We start from the raw sequence: 19,213 nt of genomic DNA on the forward strand, positions 1-19,213 counted from the left end.
AAATGCCTGCAAACAAACTTACCAGTTCAGCGGGCAAATCAACAACCTTGTCCACAACCTGAGCTACAAATCTTCTCAAGAACTTTGAGTTGGATGAGAATTTAGGAGGAAGGATTAGTAGGTTGTGGATGACACCAAAACTGGTGGTGTAGTCAATAGTGGAAATTCGCCAAGAGTACAGTAGAATTTTGATCGGTTGGGTCAACAGGCTGAGTGGCAGTTGGAGTTTAATTTGAATAAATGCAAGACATTGCATTTTGATAAAGTGAACCGGGACAGGATTTATAATTAATGGTAGGACCCAGAGTACTGTTGTAGAACAGAGAGACCTAGGGGTTCAGGTACATAGTTCTTTGAAAATTGTGTCACAGGTAGACAAGGGGGTTAAGAAGGCATATAGCTTGCTAATGAATATAGGAGTTGGGACATCATTTTGTACAAGACATTGGTAAGGCCTCTTGGGAGTACAGTGCACATTTCTGGTCACCCTGATATTGGAAGGATATTATTAAATTGGAGAGGGTTTAGAAAAGATTTATCATGATGTTGTTGGGACTGGAGGATTTGAGTTATAAGGGGAGACTGGGATGGTTTTCACTGGCGTGTAGGAGGTTGAGGGATGGCCTTATAAAGGGGCATAGAAAAGGTGAATAGCAAAGGTCTTTCCTAAGTTGGGGGGGACTTCAAAACTCGGGGCATATTTTAAAGGTGAGAGGAGAAAGATTTAATAAGGAACTGAATAACAACTTATTCACACAGAAGGTGGTCTATGTGTGGAATAAACTGCCATAGGAAGTGGTGGATGTAGGTATAGTTCACAACATTTCAAAGACATTTCAATGACATGATCAGTAAAGGTTCAGAGGGAAATGGGCCAAATGCAGGCAAGTGAGACAAGTTCAGTTTAAGAAACCTGGTCAGCTTGGATGAGTTGGACCAAAGGGTCGGTTTCTGTGCTGTATGATTCTATGGCCACATTTTTTTGCACCTGCTTTCAAATATTATCTTTGTCTTCCTTAGAAGGCCATGGTGGACCTTTCCTAGTGGGGTTTTGTTTTTAAATTGATTTTTTTTGTTGTTGTTGAATATTTTTCAATTGTTGCTTTCAATGTTTCCAGCTTTCTATTTGTCATCATAGCTTTTTGTCCATATGCCCAATAAACCTAGCCCACTCTCCCCTAAATCCATAGTGCTAGCTTTATGTTTTTTGCAGTCTGGTCACCATATTATAAGAAGGATGTGACAGCATTGGGAAATTTACCAGGATATCACCTGGACTCGGGGTCTGAGCAATGAGAAAAGATTGGACAGACAGTGGTTGATTTTCTTGGAGCAGTGAAGATTGGGAGAGGATCTTATAGAAACATGCAAGGTTGTGTGAGACATAGATAAGGATGGGAGGGAATGTTTCCCATTACTAGATGGGTCAATAACCAGGGAGCATGGATTTAAGATCGAAGACCTGGAGGAGAGTGAATGAGAATTATTTTCACTCTGAGAGCAGAGAGAGTCGAGAGAGTCACTGCTTCAAAAGGTGGGAGAAAGTGAGGACTGCAGATGTTAGAGGTCAAAGTCAAAAACCATGATGCTGGAAAAGCACAGCAGGTCAGGCAGCATCCGAGTAGCAGGAGAGTCAACATTTTGGGCATAAGCTCTTCATCAGGAATGTCCTGATTGAAGGCCTATGTCTGAAATTTTGACTCTCCTTCTCGGATGCTGCCTGACCTGCTGTGCTTTTCCAGCACCACACATTTTGGCTCTGCTTCAAAAGGTGGTTGAGTGAGACATTATCTAAATATGGCTTCATGATAAGGTACAGGCCAACTATTGGAAAATTGTATTAAGAGTCACATCACAGAAATAATGGGCTGCAAATGTCTATGAGTCTAAATCTCTGTTTGGGACTGGAGTTTATCAATATTAGATATTTCTTAACCATCCTCTTCAGAGATGTTGCGGCACGGTGGCTCAGTGGTTAGCCTCACAGTGCCAAAGACCTGGATTTGATTCTTGCTTTGGGTGACTGGAGCTTGTGCATTCTCCCCGTGTCTGCGTGGGTTTCCTCTGGGTGCTCCGATTTCCTCCCAAAGTCCAAAGATGAATTGGTCATGCTAAATTACCCATAGGTTAGGTGCAGTAGTCAGGGTGGGTTGCTCTTCGGAGGGTCGGTGTGGACTTGTTGGGCCAAATAACCTGTAGGTAATGTTTCCACCCTGTAGGTAATGTAATGTTATGACATAGCTCTGGAGTAGTTAGGACTTAAACTTGGGTTTCCTGCCTTTGAGCTGGACACTCACACTGCACCACAAGTGGCCCTCATAGCTTCTGGAGTAGAGTCAAGGAGGTATAAGATTTATATTCCTTTACAGGGAGTGTAAATGTTACTGACTAGGCCCACAGGGTAGTTATGAGTCAGCTACATTGCAGTTGGTCTTTCGTGACTTGTCGGCCAGGCTAGATAAGGATGACTACGAAATGAACCTGATGAAGGAGCAGCGCTCCAAAAGCTAGTGCTTCCAGTTAAACCTGTTGGACTATAACCTGGTGTTGTGTGATTTTTAACTTTATACACCCCAGTCCAATACCGGCATTTCCAAATCATTACTAAATAAACATTAGTGAACCAGATGTGTTTGATTTATTTAACAATCAGCATTATTTACATGGTTGACTTTGGACTTGCTTTTTATTCCAGATTTTTATTGAATTTATATTATGCCATTTACCATGGTGGGATTTGAACCCATGTCCCCAGAGCATTAACTTAGGGTTTGAGAGTATTGATGTGGTGAGAATATCAATATACCATCATTTCCTCACATCTCCATATTGAACAATACTGCCCGCACTGCTGTTGTGAAACAACATACTCAAGAATAGAAATGCTGGATTCTGGGACATTACTTTTAATCTATGATTCAATATCTTATTATAAGGCTTTTATTTTAATTTTTAGTATGTAGATTTCTTATTTTTGATAGAATCCTTCAGATATTTGTGTGTGAGTAAGTATTTGCCTCTTAAATCCACAAACTCTTTCCCACATCTACAAGGTGTAAGTCAACACAGTGATGGAATACTTCACTTACGTCAAATGAATCTTCCTCCAACAAGAATCAAAAAGCTGCAGCTTCAAACTTAAAGCAGCAGAAAGCAAGTTTATAAGACAAATCAGCACAAATTTGTTAGAGAAATGAAATATCAGGCTCTCATTAGTGTTAGGAGCTCTGTTGTAATTGATGAGACGTGGGACAGAAATACACTATGGTCAGTGTGATATTCACACAGAGGGAAATACACACACCCACACACACAAGACAGTGTGAGTGTGAGTGTGAGTGTTTTGTGCAAGTGAGATATTCAAAGTGCCCAGCAGAGGGAAATGCAGGCAACAATGGTGTGTGATGGTTCAAAGTGTTAACAATTCGGAGACATTCCCAAGCATAAATCACAGGAACAAACGCACATGACTACAGCTAACAACAAATGCATTCATCAGTCTCTATATTCTTCAGCATGTTTGGTGCTTTCATAATCTCATGTTTAGAGTGATTTGGATACACACACCCTCCCACAGACACTCATAACCCCCCACCCACCACATGCACACAAACACATAAAAGTTTGTGGGGTGAAGTTGTACTTGCAGAATTACATTTTACTTTTCTCAAACACTGCATGAATCCATGTAAGATTCTGTAAATATGTTTTTTTAGATTAGAATCAGTTTGACCATTGTGGCAGAGAGCCTCACAGGGAGTTAACACCTTCAAGACCTTATCTGGGCCGACACGACACCAATGTTAAAGTGCACTTGAGAATGTAACTTTTTTAAAAAGGTTTTGCAATTTACATATGAAATAAGTGAAACTAACATGGTCATTCTAACAGATGACAGACTTAACAAACATCTGGGTCTTTTTCAATATATAATTTTAGTTACATCACACTGTAAACTTTTGCTATAAACTGTCTTACAACCTTCTTCTCCACAGCCACCTGATGAACAAGCAGCGTTCCGAAACCTAGTGCTTCTAACTAAACCCGTTGGACTATAACCTAGTGTTGTGTGATTTTTAACTCCTATTTAGGAGGTCACAGTAGTGATTCTATTTAATGCTCAAATCTGTAACAAGTACATAGACTTTAATTTCCATTATAACAACAGTTTATATCCTCCTGTTGATACCAGAAATGCAGAATGTTTGTGACTTGTTGATGAACCAATCACCAATGTAGAACTGTAGCATTCTCACTATCAGTTTGTGCATTTTCACTTGTGACTAATGACCCCACTAGTCTGGAGTGGAGAATTCTCTGAGACACAGATAGTGGGTACTTGGCTCGATCAGATGGTGGGACCTGCTCCAGTTGAATAAATCCTGTATTATGTATCCTTGCCATAAATGGATTCAAGGTATAGTCATTGCACTGATACGGAGTGGGAATCTGGGATACTTTACACCCAAACCCAGGAACACTGAGCATAAATGTCTGTGTCCGCCTGCAGGCCAGACTGAGCCGGGATAATAGTCTAGTGATAATTCAACTGAGGCATCATCTCCAGCTGCACCCCCTGTTGCACCATCATTCTCCCTAGTATTCAGGACTGAATATCGATTTGTCATGAACCAGACCAAACCCCCTCAAAATATATCAAGGAGATAGCCTAGACCCGAATTTCTACTTTATTTGAAGGCAAGTATAAGGTACTGTATTCCAGATGTGATTCAATTGGTCCACATAGGGCTTTAAGCAAAACACGTTTATTGTTATAATACAGTTAAATAAAATGATACAATAGAGTTATGCCAATTCTTCTTTTGTAAAACCTGATAAAATAATATGTTGTTTAATTACTAATCATCGACTATTCCAATATAGCAGCATCTCATAAACACACCCTAGGTGAGGGCAAATTCAATGCAACAGATTTTTCTCATGGAATATTTCCCTTCCAGACCAGGAGAAAGGAACACCAAAACAATCTAGCAGCAGAGACAGACCTCGGGCTTTTTGCTGTAGCGTAGAGGGAGCTGTAAATACACCAGCTTCACTAGGCAACTCTAAACGCCAACTGAACAAGTCTGCACAGGAACAGGCCCTTCGGCCTACCAACACATTTTGCCCTTCCATACTAAAACTGTCTTCACTTAAGGATCAGTATCCTACAATTCCCTTCTTATTCATGTATGCATCCAGGTGCTTCTTAAATGCTGCTAATGTGTCTGTTTCCACCACCTCCTCTGGCAGTGTGTTCCGGGCACTCACTACCCTTTGTGTGAACAATTTGCCTCGCATATCTGTTTTAAATTCCTCCCTCACCCCATACCTTGAACCTGTGTCCGCTAGAAATTGACTCCTTCACCCTGTGAAAAAGCCTCATACTTTGCACTCTATTCATGCCATTCACAACCTTATAAACTTCAGTCAGGTTGCTTCTCAACTTCCTGCATTCTAGTCTATCCAACCTTTCTTCATAGTTAAAATGCCCCATACCAAGCAATATCCTGTAAAACTTTTCTGTACTCTTTCCAAAGCATCCACATCCTTCTGGTAGTATGGTGCCCAGGACTGTACGCAAAATTTCCAATGCAACCTAACTAAAGTTCTATAAAGCTGCAGCATAACTTGCTTGTCCTTATATTCAGTGCCCCTTACAATGAAGGCAAGCATGCCATAGGCCTTTATTACTATTTTATCTAGCTGCATTGTCATCTTTAGTGATCTGTGGACCTGCACATGGAGATCCGGCTGCCTATCAATAATCCTAAGGGTTCTGCCATTCACTATATAAATTCATCTTAAAGTCACAGTACCATCACAAGTTGTAAATGAGATGTGCTTGGAGATCTCCTCCTCTACTTGCCTTGTCTTGGTTGACAGGCTGAAGTTGTGTTCTTGTGAATAGAGGACACTGAAGTGTAAACAATTATTCAGGTCTAGCTGTAGTCTATAGGAAAGACCTATTCTGTTATCAGAGAGGTTAATAATCAGGGACAATAAATGTACAAAATTAGAGGACAGGCACAGATGATTCTTTACGAATTAGAATTAGAATACCGACAGTATGGAAACAGGCCCTTTGTCCCAACAAGTCTACACTGACCCTCTGAAGAGTATCCCACTCAAACCCCATCACTCTACATTTACCCCTGACTAATGCACCTAACATACACTTCACTGAACACTACGGACAATTTAGCATGGCCAATTCACCTGGTCTGCATATCTTTGGGTTGTGGGCAGAAACCCACACAGACACAGGGAGGACATGCAAACTCCACATAGACAGTCGCCTGAGGCTAGAATTGAACCTGGGTCCCTGGCGCTGTGAGGCAGCAGTGCGAGCTATTGAGCCACCATGACACCAGGGTGTGTTATACTCAGAGGGTAATGAGTGTTAGGAACACTATTTGAAAGTGTGATAATTCTTATCACAGTTATATAAAACCTCAGATACATGCCTGAGAGACCACAACCTACAGACCAAGAGCTGGAAAATGAGACTGGGGATCCACCCCTTTTCCAATCTGCACTGATGCTTTGGGCCAAATGGCTTCCTTCTGTGCTGTAAATGTTCTCTATTTCTGTATTCTTCTCCTCGCTGGAGAGACTGAGCCCTAGATTTGTAGCTGGGCACCTGCCGTTCAACCATATCCTACTTAATGTGTCACCAGATACTGGGTCAGTTCACAGGACTGAAACTGGAGTCTTGGCCCAGACCATATCCTGGAGATCTTTTTGTACATTATCCTTACATACCTGATCATTCCTTGATATCTGTAACATGGCTCAGTCATGCAGATGGATTTACATTTCATATCAATGTTAGTTTTGGTTCACCAGTGACACTTCTTTCTGAAACAGAGGGCTGTGTATTATAAATCCTGTTAGGTTGCTAATTAGAACAAAGAACAAAAGAGAAGGAAAGCACAGGACCAGGCTTTTCAGCCCTCCAAGCCTGCGCCAATCATCATGCCCTAACTAAACTAACAAACAAATCTTCTGCCCTTATTCTATCTGTATCCCTCTATTCCCTCCCTATTCGTGTGACCATCCAGATGCTTTTTAAATGTTGCCAATGTCCCTGCTTCCACCACCTCTTCTGGCTCCTACCACACTCGGCGTGAAAAGCTTCCCTCGCACATCTTCCTTAAACATTTCCCCCTCTCACCTTGAATCTTCAACCCGAGGAAAAGCCTCTACTTATGCCTCTCATAATTTTGTAGACCTTTATCAGATCTCCTCTTTGCCACCATCCTTCCAGTGCAAACAATCCTAGTATTTTTAACCTTTTGTCATAGCCAATGCCCTTGAGACCAGGCAAATCCTGTGAACCTTCTCTGCACTCCTTCCAAAGCTTCCACATCCTTCTGGTAGAGTGACTGTAAAAAATGCACACAATACTCCAAATATGGAATATATAAAACAAGGGTTTTATATAGCTGCAACATGATTTGCCAGTTCTTGTACTTGACACCTTCTTAATTTAACCTTTACCCTCTTCACGATACACCATCACTATGGAACTTTGTGGGCTTTTCCTCCCAACCTAAAAGTAAATAATGTCTAAAATTGTTCTGTTGAATCATCTTGTGAACAATCAAAACTGCATGATATACGTTAGCTTTACCCATCCTCAACTCAAATCCCCACAAGCTTCTACACAAATCTATTAATCTTTCTTGTCAAATGTTTTAAACAAGTCAGACAACATCTTGTCAACTGGCAATATTTAATTAACACACAAACATAATAAGCATGGATAGCACAGTGGCTCAGTAGTGAGCACTGCTGCCTCACAGCACCAGGAACCTGGGTTCGATTCTTACCTCCGGTGACTGTCTGTGTGGACTTTGCATATGCTCCCCATGTCTAAGTAGGTTTCCTCCCACAGTCCAAACATATGCAGACTGGGTGGATTGGCCATGTTAAATTGTCCACAGTGACCAGGGATGCATAGGCTTGGTGGATTAGCCGTGGAAAATGTGGCATTACAGGGATGGGTGGGATTCTGTTCAGAAGGTTGGTGTGGAATCCATAGGCCGAATGGCCTGCTTCCATGCTGTAGGGTTTCTATGAAATTGTAATAAATTACATATTGAGTATATCAACAATTAATTTTAAAAGTTAAAGTTGCTGGATAACTGTGATTAAAATAACACAATTAATTGTAAAGAAAATAACACAATGAGTGAGAAAAAACCAATGGCTCAGTCGATCACCATCAGAAATCATTCATTATATCACAAATTACATCCTGTTCAGAAACATTTCTAGGTGCATGTCACGGCACAATACCACAGGAGTACAGAAATATCAGATCTATTCACTGGTCCCTGCTTCCTCAGGTTTGCATCCTCAGGTTGATCTGTTTCAAAATTAAGTCTCTACTAAGTACAAGATGTTAATTTTCACAGTGATGCCAGTCTGGTTCCCTTGTTAATGCAAGAACCATAGGCAGAGGAATCATAGAGCCATTCAACACGGGAACAGACCCTTCAGCCCAACTAGTTCATGCCAGCCATGTTTCTAAACTAAACTGGCCCCACATTCCATGTGCTTGGCCCAAATCCCTCTAAACGTTCATTATTCATGTACTTACCCAAATGTCTTTTACATGTTGTAACTGTCCCGCATGTACCACTTCCTCTGGAAGTTCATTCCACAAATGAAACACTCTTTTAAAAAAATGTTGCCCCTCATATCTTTTTTTAAACTCTTTCTCCTCTCACCTTAAAAATATGCCCCTCATGTCTTTGAAATTCCCACCCTAGGGAAAAGACACCTAATCTATATCACTCATGATTTGATAGATCTGTCTGTAAGGTCACCCCTCAATCCAGTCGAAAAAGTCCCAGCCTATCCAGCTTCTCCTTATAACTCAAACCCTCCATTCCAGCAACAACCTGGTACATCTGTTCTGTATCCTCCCAAGTTTAATAATATTCTTCCTATAACAGGGGGACCAGAAATGGACACAGTACTCCAGAAGATGCCTCACCAACATCCTGTATAACCTTAACATGACATCCCAACTCCTATACTCAAAGTAGCGATGAAGGCAAGCGTGCTAAACAGGGTGCTTAACCACCTTGTCTATATGGGACGCAACCTTCAAAAAGTTATGTGCTTGAATCCCTAGGTCTCTGTGTTCTACAAGATTACCTAAGGCCCTACTTTTAATTGTGTAAGTCCTGTCCATGTTTGTTTTACCAAAATGCATTTATCCAAATTAAAGTGTCTGCCAATCCACAGCGCATTGACACATTTGATCAAGATTTCTTTGTAGCCTTGGATAACATTTCTCAATGTCCACTATCACGTGCAAACGTACTAATCATGCATTCTATATTCTCATTTATCATTTATTTAAATGACAAACAAAAGCAGACCCAGTACCGATTCCTGTGGAACACTGCTGGTAACTGGCCTCCAGTCTGAAAAACAACCCTCCACTATCACCCTCTGTCTCCTGTTGTTAAGCCAATTTTGTATCCATTTGGCAAATTCACCCTGAATCCCATATGATCCAACTTTACTAATTAGTCTACCATGCGGATCCTTGTCAAAAGCTTTACTAAAGTCGAAGTAAACAATGTCTACCACACTGCCCCTCATCAATCTTCTTGATTATTTTCTGAAAAATCTCAATCAAGTTTATGAGACATGATTTCCCTTGCATAAAACCAAGTCATTAAACAGTGCCAATGCTCCTTCATACCAAGGAGCAGCATGCCCATTCGGCACATGCCCCGTTTCTTCTTTCGGTCTGCTGATCCATCCTGGCTACATAAGTCTCAGAAACCTGCCAACAAGGCTGCTCTCTCTCTCGATCTCTGAGTAACTCTGGGTATTTGATGGTGGGCCCTTTCTGATGGTGGGTCCACCTACAGATCCTGTCTCCATCCCGGTTCACTTCCTGGCAGGAACATCAAGTACTGATATTGAGCATGAACCCCAGAATATCGAGTGCAACTATCAGCATGCCACTGCAGCCAGACTCAGCATCACCCTGGCTCCTTCCTAGAAATAACCAGCAGGATTTCAATCTGGAGTGCAGCTGCTTAAATGGGAGGGGCAGGAATTAAGGCAACACCATTCACATGGTGAGAGCAGCGATGCTTATAAAGTGAAATGCTCATACTGTCACACACAACCCAGGTCTGGTTCCTGCTGCAACACTGAGCCTCTCTTTCCAGACAGACTGAACAGATTCTCCTGCAGTCTGAAACAGATTAAAATAATAAACTGAGTGAACAAGAGTAAAATACAGGAAAACTGGAGTTATTATTCTAATACTGCCGTAGCATTGACCATAACCTTGACTTAATCCAATTTTATTTATTACGTCAACTAAAACTTTTCAGATCTGTTGCATACTCCTCAGACCATTGTCAGCTGACAGCTTGTGGGGACAGATTTGTCTGTGACAGTATATGATGCCAGGTTCAGAACTATTAGTGACCAGTATGTACTGAAATTGGAGGCAAGATTATCAATACTAGAATCTGAGAGACTGACACCCCATCGTCTGGGGTTCAGAGAGAGAAATATCAGGAGTCAGAGTTTAAAAAAAAGTGTTTATTGATGACAGTATTATGCGTAATAATAATGATATACAGCATTTATAAAACACCACTTCGCAGATGACCCCAGTTTCATTCCTGAATCCGCCAGTACATCGGGTTCAGATTCATCAGCGATTGGTTAGTTCCGAGAGCAGAGGTGAAGTCCTTGACACAGAAAGCTGAGAGCCTGACAGCTTTCAGCCTGGGAATCACAGCGAGAAGTAACAGGAATCAGAGGAAATCCCTGGTGTTTGTCAAAAAAATGATTGCAGGAACTATTAAAAACGCTACTGATGACACAAATAATGTGCAGTTGTAATAATAACCTTATTACTGACACTAAAACTGTAATGTTTATTAGAAACACTTACCAATTCCACTTATGATTAATGTAGTCATTTCGAACAACAATTATAAACATTTTCAGAAAGTCTGATATTCAAGTGTCTGTATTTTACAATCCTGATTCTTCATAACTACAAAAAAAATTGCTTCAATCCTGAATCTCCCAGTTTATTCTTACCTAGGTTCAGATCCATTGGTGACTCACTTTAACAGTGAGCAGAGGTGTGATCCTCAACATAAGGATCTTTGATATCACTGTGATAAAGGGTAAGCAATGGCCTAGTGGTATTATCAGTTGACTATTAATCCCAGAATAATATTCTGCGGACCTGGGTTCAAATACTGCATCAACATGTGGTGGAATTTGAATTCAATTTTTAAAAAAATGATGACCATGAAACCATTGTCAATTGTTGGAAAAACTCATCTGGTTCAGTAATTTCCTTCAGGGAAGGAAATTCACCATCCTTGCCTGGTCTGGCCTACATATGACTCCAGACCCACAGCCATGTGGTTGACTCTCAACTGCCCCCTGAAATGTCACAGACTGATGCTTTCAGAGTGCAGTTGAGAGTCTAGCAATCCACTTAGTTGTATCAATCACTAGAAAGTCACAACAAAGAAATGAAACTGGATGGACCACCTAGCATCAACCTTGGAGCAGGAAAAGAAATGGCAAAAACACAAACAGCCCTGTTGACTACGCAAAGTCCTCCTTACCAACATCTGGGGGCTAGTGCCAAAATTGGAAGAGCTGTCTCTAAGCTTAACATAGTCATTCTTACAGAATCATACATTACAGATAATACCCCAGACACCACCAGCAGGACAGACCCAGCAGTAGTGGCGACACAGGAGGATACAATCGGGAGGAGTTGCCCTGGGAGTCCTTGACATCGACTCCAAACCCCATGATGTCTCTTGGCTTCAGGTTAAACATGGGCAAGCAAACCTCTTACTGGTTACCACTGTTAGCGCGGATGAAATGATATCAGTCCGAGCCCAGAGTGCGGTTCAACAATCGGTAACGTTTATTGATACAGTAACACCGGCCGAGACCAACCGAGGTCCAAATCTCGGCTGTTCTGCTGTTCCCGCGCGCTGCTACACATTATATACCTTTCTTTGTCAGGATGTGAGGATTTTGAGTATGAATGGGATGATAGTTCCCCATCATCACTGGAGTAGCTGCAAATGGTGGGTTTCCTGCTGTCCTAGGAGAGTTGTAGTGTACACACAATAGGGTGCTAATTGGATTATGTAAACGGGTCTGGGTACTATCTGCTTGTCTCTCTCTGTGAGGGCTGGGGGCTAGCACCCCCCTTTGTTCCCTTGGGGTGCTGGTGTGTATTATTCTGTTCGTTCCTGTCTGGTGGATGCCTGTCCTTTGTGTCAGGATGGTTCTGTATTGGTGAATATGGGTGTGTTTCAGTCAGTCTCTTGATTTGATTAGGAGATGGGTTTCCATATTAATTAGCTCCGGAGTTTCGGTCTATGAGTCTTGGTTAGTGTCTGGCTTAGTGTGGATTTGATCTGTCCTCTGGCTCCCATCTCCCGGTCACATGGGCGGACCGGCAGCTGCTGAGTTCTGTGGATTTAAGCTGTGGCTGCCGTTTAAAACACAAAATGAATTCCTATAGTTTTACCGATGTAGGCATATTCCCGTGGCAAATGCGGGGCGGCTCTGATGTCCGCTTGCACCACGTACCACCATCCTTTGGCAGATAAACCAGTACTGCGCCATGTTGAACAACAAATGGAGGAAGCACTGAGGGTGGCAAGGGTGCAAAATGTACTTTGGGTGGGGGATTTCAATGTCCACCACCAAGAGGGGCTTGGCAGCAGCATTACCGATCAAACTGGTTGGGTCCTAAAGGATATGACAGCTAGACTGGGTCTGCAGCAGGTGGTGAAAGAACCAACAAGAGGGAAAAAAATCCTTACTAATCTGCCAGCTGCAGAAGCACCTGTCCATGACAGTATAGGTACAAGTGCCCACTGCACTGTCCTTGTGGAGACCAAGTCCCACCTTCACATTGAGAATAACCTCAATCGTGTTGTGTGGCACTATCACCGTGCTAAATGGGACAGACTTCGAACCGATCCAGCAGTTCAAGGCTGGGCATCCATGAGGTGCTATGGGCCATCAACAGCAGCAGAATTGTACACCAGCTCAATCTATAACCTCATGGCCTAGTATATCCTCCACTCAACTATTACCATCAAGCCAAGGGATCAACCCTGGTTCAACAGAGAGGGCAGGAGGGCATGCCAAGAGCAGCATCAGCCATACCTAAAAATGACGTGTCAACCTGGTGAAGCTACCAAACTTGTGTGCCAAACGGCATAAACAGCAAGTGATAGAGCTAAGTGATTCCACGACCAAAGAATCAGATCTAAGCTCTGCAGTCCTTCCACATCCAGTTGTGAATGGTGGTGGACAATGAAACAACTCACTGGAGGAGGAGGCTCCACAAATATGCCCATCCTCAATGATGGAGGAGCCTAGCACATCAGGGCAAAAGAAAAGGCTGATGTATTCGCAACAACCTTCCAGTGGTCCCTAGCATCACAGATACCAGTCTCCAGCGAATTCAATTCATTCCATGTGATATCAAGAAACAGCTGGAGGCACTGGATACTGCAAAGGCAATGGGCCCTGATAACATTCCAGCAACAGTACTGAGGACCTGTGCTCCAGAACTTGCCACTCCCCTAGCCAAGCTCTTCCAGTACAGTTACAACACTGGCATCTACCTGACAATGTGGAAAATTGCTTAGGTCTGTCTGTACACAAAACGCAGGACAAATCCAACACGGCCAATTACTGCCCAGTCAGACTACTCTCCATCATCAGTAAAGTGATGAAAGGGGTCATCAACAGTGCTACCAAGCAGCCTCTGCTCAGTGATTCCCAGTTTGGGTTCCACCAGGGTCACTCAGCTCCTGATCTCATTACAGCCTTGGTTCGAACAAGGACAAAAGAGTTGAATTCCAGAGGGGAGGGGAGAGTGACAGCCCTTGACATCAAGGCAGCATTTGACCGAGTATGACATCAAGGAGCCCTGGCAAAACCTCTCCGCCCCCACCCCACTCTGACCTATCACCCTCACCTATCCTGTTGACCAACCTATTTACCCTTTTCGTTAGGTGCCTCCTGAAACGCCGACTCACCTGCTTCTCTAATGCTACTTGACCTGCTGTGCTTTTTCCAGCTCCCATTTTTTCGACTGACTTTCCAGCATTGGCAGTCCTCATGGTCTCCAAGTTACTATATATTAAACATATGAAGAGTTGAACAGAGTGAGATTCATTGTCAGTGATAGAAAAATTTATTCCATTGATTTAATGACTTTTATTTTTAGTTCTTCTAATATCTGGGATAGCAAAACTGGTATCATCAGGGCGGAAGTTTGATTCATTTTATTTCTCACTCCATTTAGATGGGAAGAATAGAGGCATAAACTATTTTTTAAATGGGAGAAAATTTAAAAATCTGAAGTGCAAAAGGACTTGAGAGTACTAGTTCAGGATTCACTTTAGGTAAACTTGCAATTGAGTCAGTAGTTAGGAAGGCAAAAACAATGTTTATAGAATCATCAAATCCCTACAGTGTGGAAACAGGCCATTCGGCCCAACAATTCCACACCAACCCTCTAAAGACTATCCCACCCAAACCCATCCCCCTATCCTATTTACTTTATGTTTCCCCTGACTAATGCACCTAACCTACACATCCCTAAACACTGTGGGCAATTTAGCATGGCCAACTTACCTAACCTGTGGGAGGAAACCCATGCAGACACGGGGAGAATGTGCAAACTCCACACAGACACTTGTCCAAAGCTGGAATCTATCCCAGGTCCCTTGTGCTGTGAGGCAGCAGTGCTAACCACTGAGCCACCTATGTTGCCATTTATTTCGGTAGGACCCTAATATAAAAGCAGGAATGCACTTCTGAGGTATTATAAGGTTCTGGTCAGGCCACATTTAGAATATTGTGAGCAAATTTGGGCCCCACATCTGGATGATCCCAGGAATACAAATTTTAACATATGCGGAATGTTTGATGTCTCTGGATCTATACTTTATGAATTAAGAAGGATGAGGAGGAATCTAATTGAATTTTACAGAATACTAAACGGCATGAACAGAATGAATGTTGGGAAAATGTTTCCATTGGCAGGAGTGACTACAACTCGAGGGCACAGTTTTAGTGTGAAAGAAGACCCTTTAGAATGGAGATGACAAACACTTCTTCAGCCGGAGAGTGGTGAATCTATAGAATACATTGGCACAGAAGGCTGTGGAGGCCAGATCACTGAATATATTTAAGACAGAGATAGATTGCAATGAGGATCAAAGGTTACAGAGAGACAGTGGGAAAATGGAATTGAGAAACCTACGAGCCACGATTGAATGGCGGAAGCAGACTCAATGGGCCAAATGGCTAATGTCTGCTCCTATGTCATATGGTCTTATGGCTTGAGGACACGGACATGCTGAGAGGTGTACTCTCCTGAGCTGGAACTTCCACAGAATTGGCGATTGCAGGTAGGATGGAGGTGGAGGTGCTGTATGTTCTCTCAGGGGGATTTTGTTCAATGTGGATGCCAACTGGCATCATCCTGTCTTGTGAGAAAGGTGCACTTGGAGTGAGGGCAATGCTCATCATCTCCTCCTCCTCATTGCCACAGATGAAGATCAACATCTGAATTTTAATTTAGTTCATTCTCCAATTGTTCTTATTTTAATTGTGCTCCATATTTCCTTCACTGCCACAAGTATATTTTCTTTGACTATTCTCTCATCATATTATTTCCTTAACACATTAACATGGCAAGTTCGGCGATTTTTCTTTTCCCCCTCCCATTCAGAGAACTCACTATATATTTCACATCGTTACATTTCTCTTTGATTTGATGAAATGTAGCTGAAGCGATGACATACAGGCCTGCGTGCAATTCCAGGAGGTTCTGCTGGAGCTGGGTCTCCATGGCAGCTGCGTAGCTGCCAGACATATGCATGCTAGGACTGATTCCTCCCACCTTCCAGGTAGATAATCGAATATTTCGAACAACTATTTGGGTAGCACGGTGGCTCAGTGGTTAGCACTGCTGCCTCACAGTGCCAGGGAGCAGGTTCAAGTAATAGGGTAGGGGAATGGGTTTGGGTGGGTTACTCTTCGGAGGGTCGGGGTGGACTTGTTGGGCCAAATGACCTGTTTCCACACTGAAGGGATTCTATGTCTATGTACAAATCTGCCTCCAGCTCCTGGATCTACCCGTAGATTTGCTCAAAGTAATTAATCGTCAACCCCACCCTGGAGTCACCTAGTGCTTAAGGTAAAGCAGAAGCCTAGTCACCAGCAGTCCTGAGTGCCAGAGAACTGGGATGCTTTTCCCCCAGAACTACTGCAAAGACATGCCAGAAATGTGCTCACCAGATGTTGTTCCCAAATCAAATCTCTGAAGTGAATCAAGCAAGGTGACAGGCTCTGGGCTGGTGGAGGGTGAGAAAGTGTTGCAAACACAATAGTGCTCCCTTTTGAGTGTTCAGTAGCTTCATCCTCAGTTGGGGGCGGGGTGAAAACTGATGGGCTGAGGATGTGGACTCGGTGGTGAATTTGTATGCAGGGTGAAAGAGACAAGAAACAGTTAGGTCATTTTTGGAGAGGAATGCAGTGACTAGTTGCTTATGGCAGATATCAGTTCTTGAGGCTTAGCTATTCACAAGAGTCATGATTGATATGGATGAGGGAATCAAATGTAGTATTGCCATTTTTGCTGACAACACAAAACTAGGTGAGATGGTGAGGAGGATGTCAGAAAAATAACTGAGTTTAAAATGTTGAGTGAGTGGGAAAATTCATGGTCAATGCAGTACAAGGTGGATAACTGCAAAGTTGTCCACTTTGGAAAGTAACAAAGAATGCTAGAGTATTATTCAAATGGTGATAGATTGGGAAATGTTGATGTACGAAGAGATTTGGCTGCCCTTGGGCAGTGGTCGATGAAAGAAGAATGCAGCAGCACTTAGGAGATCAAATTGTCCGACATTGCAAAATGATTTGAGTAGAAGGACAAGGCAGTTTTACTGCAGCTGCACAGTGCCTTGGTGAGATCACAGACGGTTTTGATCTGCTTATTTCAGAAAAGATATACTCGCCATAGAGGGAGTATGGTGAAGATTCACCAGACTGATTCTTAGCATGACAGCCTATGTGGAGAGATTGGGCCTATATTCACTTGGCTTTAGAAAACTGAGAGTGCATCTCTTTGAAACATATAAAATTCTGATACAGCTGGTCAGATGTGACTCAGGCTGGATGATATTTGCCCAGACATGGGGATATGGGGTAAACTATTTTGAACTGTGATTAGGAAGCTGGTGAGTCACCAAATATTCTAAAGAAGAAATAGGTAGTGTCCAAGAGGCTTAAGGGTGTCAAGGGGTATGAGGAGAGCATGGGAGCATGGCATTGAGACAAATAATCACTCATGATCATGTTGAAAGGTGGAGCTGGCTTGATGGGCTGAATGGCCCACTCCTGCTCCTATTTCCTATGTTTCAATGTTCCCCAACTTTTAGTAAAATTCAGCCCCAAGAGTGGGAATCACAATGTTTTAATAAATATGGAACTGGCAGCATGATTTCATGAGGCAGTGCCTTTGGGGAAAATTAGGGCAAGAATGGTGGTGAAAAGTTCATTTTTAAAAACAAAGCAGGACACAGTTACGCAAAATAATCTCAATAAAATCAAGGTTCAAATTTTGTGTCACAAATATTCAAAACAATAATTAGTTTGGGAATGAAACTAATTATGTCTTCAGCCCATCATCCAGAATCAACGTTCCCTCTAAGCTGAGCACGTGCAGATGCTCTGAAGTTTCATTCAAGAGCAATTAGTATCGGTGCTATGATCGCATACATTGACTTTCGATTCTGGAAGCTGTTGCATCTCAGAGGCCCATACAGCCAGAAAGAAATTTAGAGGGAATGATGTCCATAACTCAAGGTGCATTGAAAAGATAAAAGCGAATTTGAAAAAGAGAGGTAGAACTTACTGTTAGAAGCACCAATTATTAAGGATAAAGGAACTCCCTTGTTACTAATTGCCATAAGGATGTTCCTAATTAGTTGGACTGAAGGGTCTGTTTCCATGTTGTACATCTCTATGACTCTACAACTGCCACCTCCAAAGTGGTGAACACGCTAGTCATTTAGATAGCTGAAATGATTGTTGAAGGTTTTCACTGTATCTTATCAAAAAATGGTTAAAAATCAATCATATCAGGTTACAGAGGGCTTTACTCAGCAAGACTAGTGGGTTTTTGTGTGAAATTGTCCCAAACACACCTCATTAATTGAAATAAAACAAAGGCGGAGGCTGGAAATCTGAAACAAATTCAGAAACTTCTGGATAAACTCAGGCGGCAACTGTTGTCAGAAAGCAGAGTTAACACCTTGGGCAAGTGACTCTTCTTCAGCATTTCAAACTGGAAAGAAATACAAAAGGAACCAACCTTAGTGTCATTGTCAAATTTAATAATCCATCCTTCCATGCCCTCATCCAGGTCATTTATAAAAATGATAACCAGCAATGAACCCAAAACAAATCCTTGCAGTATACCACTAGTAACTGAACTCTGGGTGAAAATTTTGCATCAACTAGCTAGCTAGTTTCAGCTAGCCAAATTCTGACCAAACCGCTAAATCACCAAAATCCCATGCCTATCTTCTGCAATTGCCTACCGTGGGAAACCTTATAAATGCCTAACTGAAATCCATATACACCACATCAACTGCTTTACCCTCAGAAACTTGTTTGGTCATCTTCTCAAACAACTCAATAAGGTTTGTGAGGCACGACTTGCCCTTCACAAAACTATATCCCTAATCAAGATGTGGAGGAACTGGTGTTGAACTGGGGTGGACAAAGTTAGAAATCACACAACACCAGGTTATAGTCCAACAGGTTTATTTGGAAGCACTAGTTTTCAGAGTGCCGTCCCTTCATCAGGCAGCTGTGAAGCAGGACCATTAAACACAGAATTTATAGCAAAAGATTACAGGGTCATGCAACTGAAATGATATACTAAACAAACATTGATTGTTGTGAAGTCTTTCATCTTTTAGAATGGGTTGCAGGTTTCAGTTCATTAATATGTAACTTAAGTCACATTCTCGAGATATCTGAAGGTTTAATAAAAAAAGATGACATCTCAACTCAGAGAATGCATTAAAGCTCTGAGGTTATAGTTTATCTGTATCTCAATCTTGAGTCAGATTGG

The sequence above is a fragment of the Chiloscyllium plagiosum genome, chromosome 12 (assembly GCF_004010195.1).
Source record: "Chiloscyllium plagiosum isolate BGI_BamShark_2017 chromosome 12, ASM401019v2, whole genome shotgun sequence".
Classification (NCBI taxonomy): Eukaryota; Metazoa; Chordata; class Chondrichthyes; order Orectolobiformes; family Hemiscylliidae; genus Chiloscyllium; species Chiloscyllium plagiosum.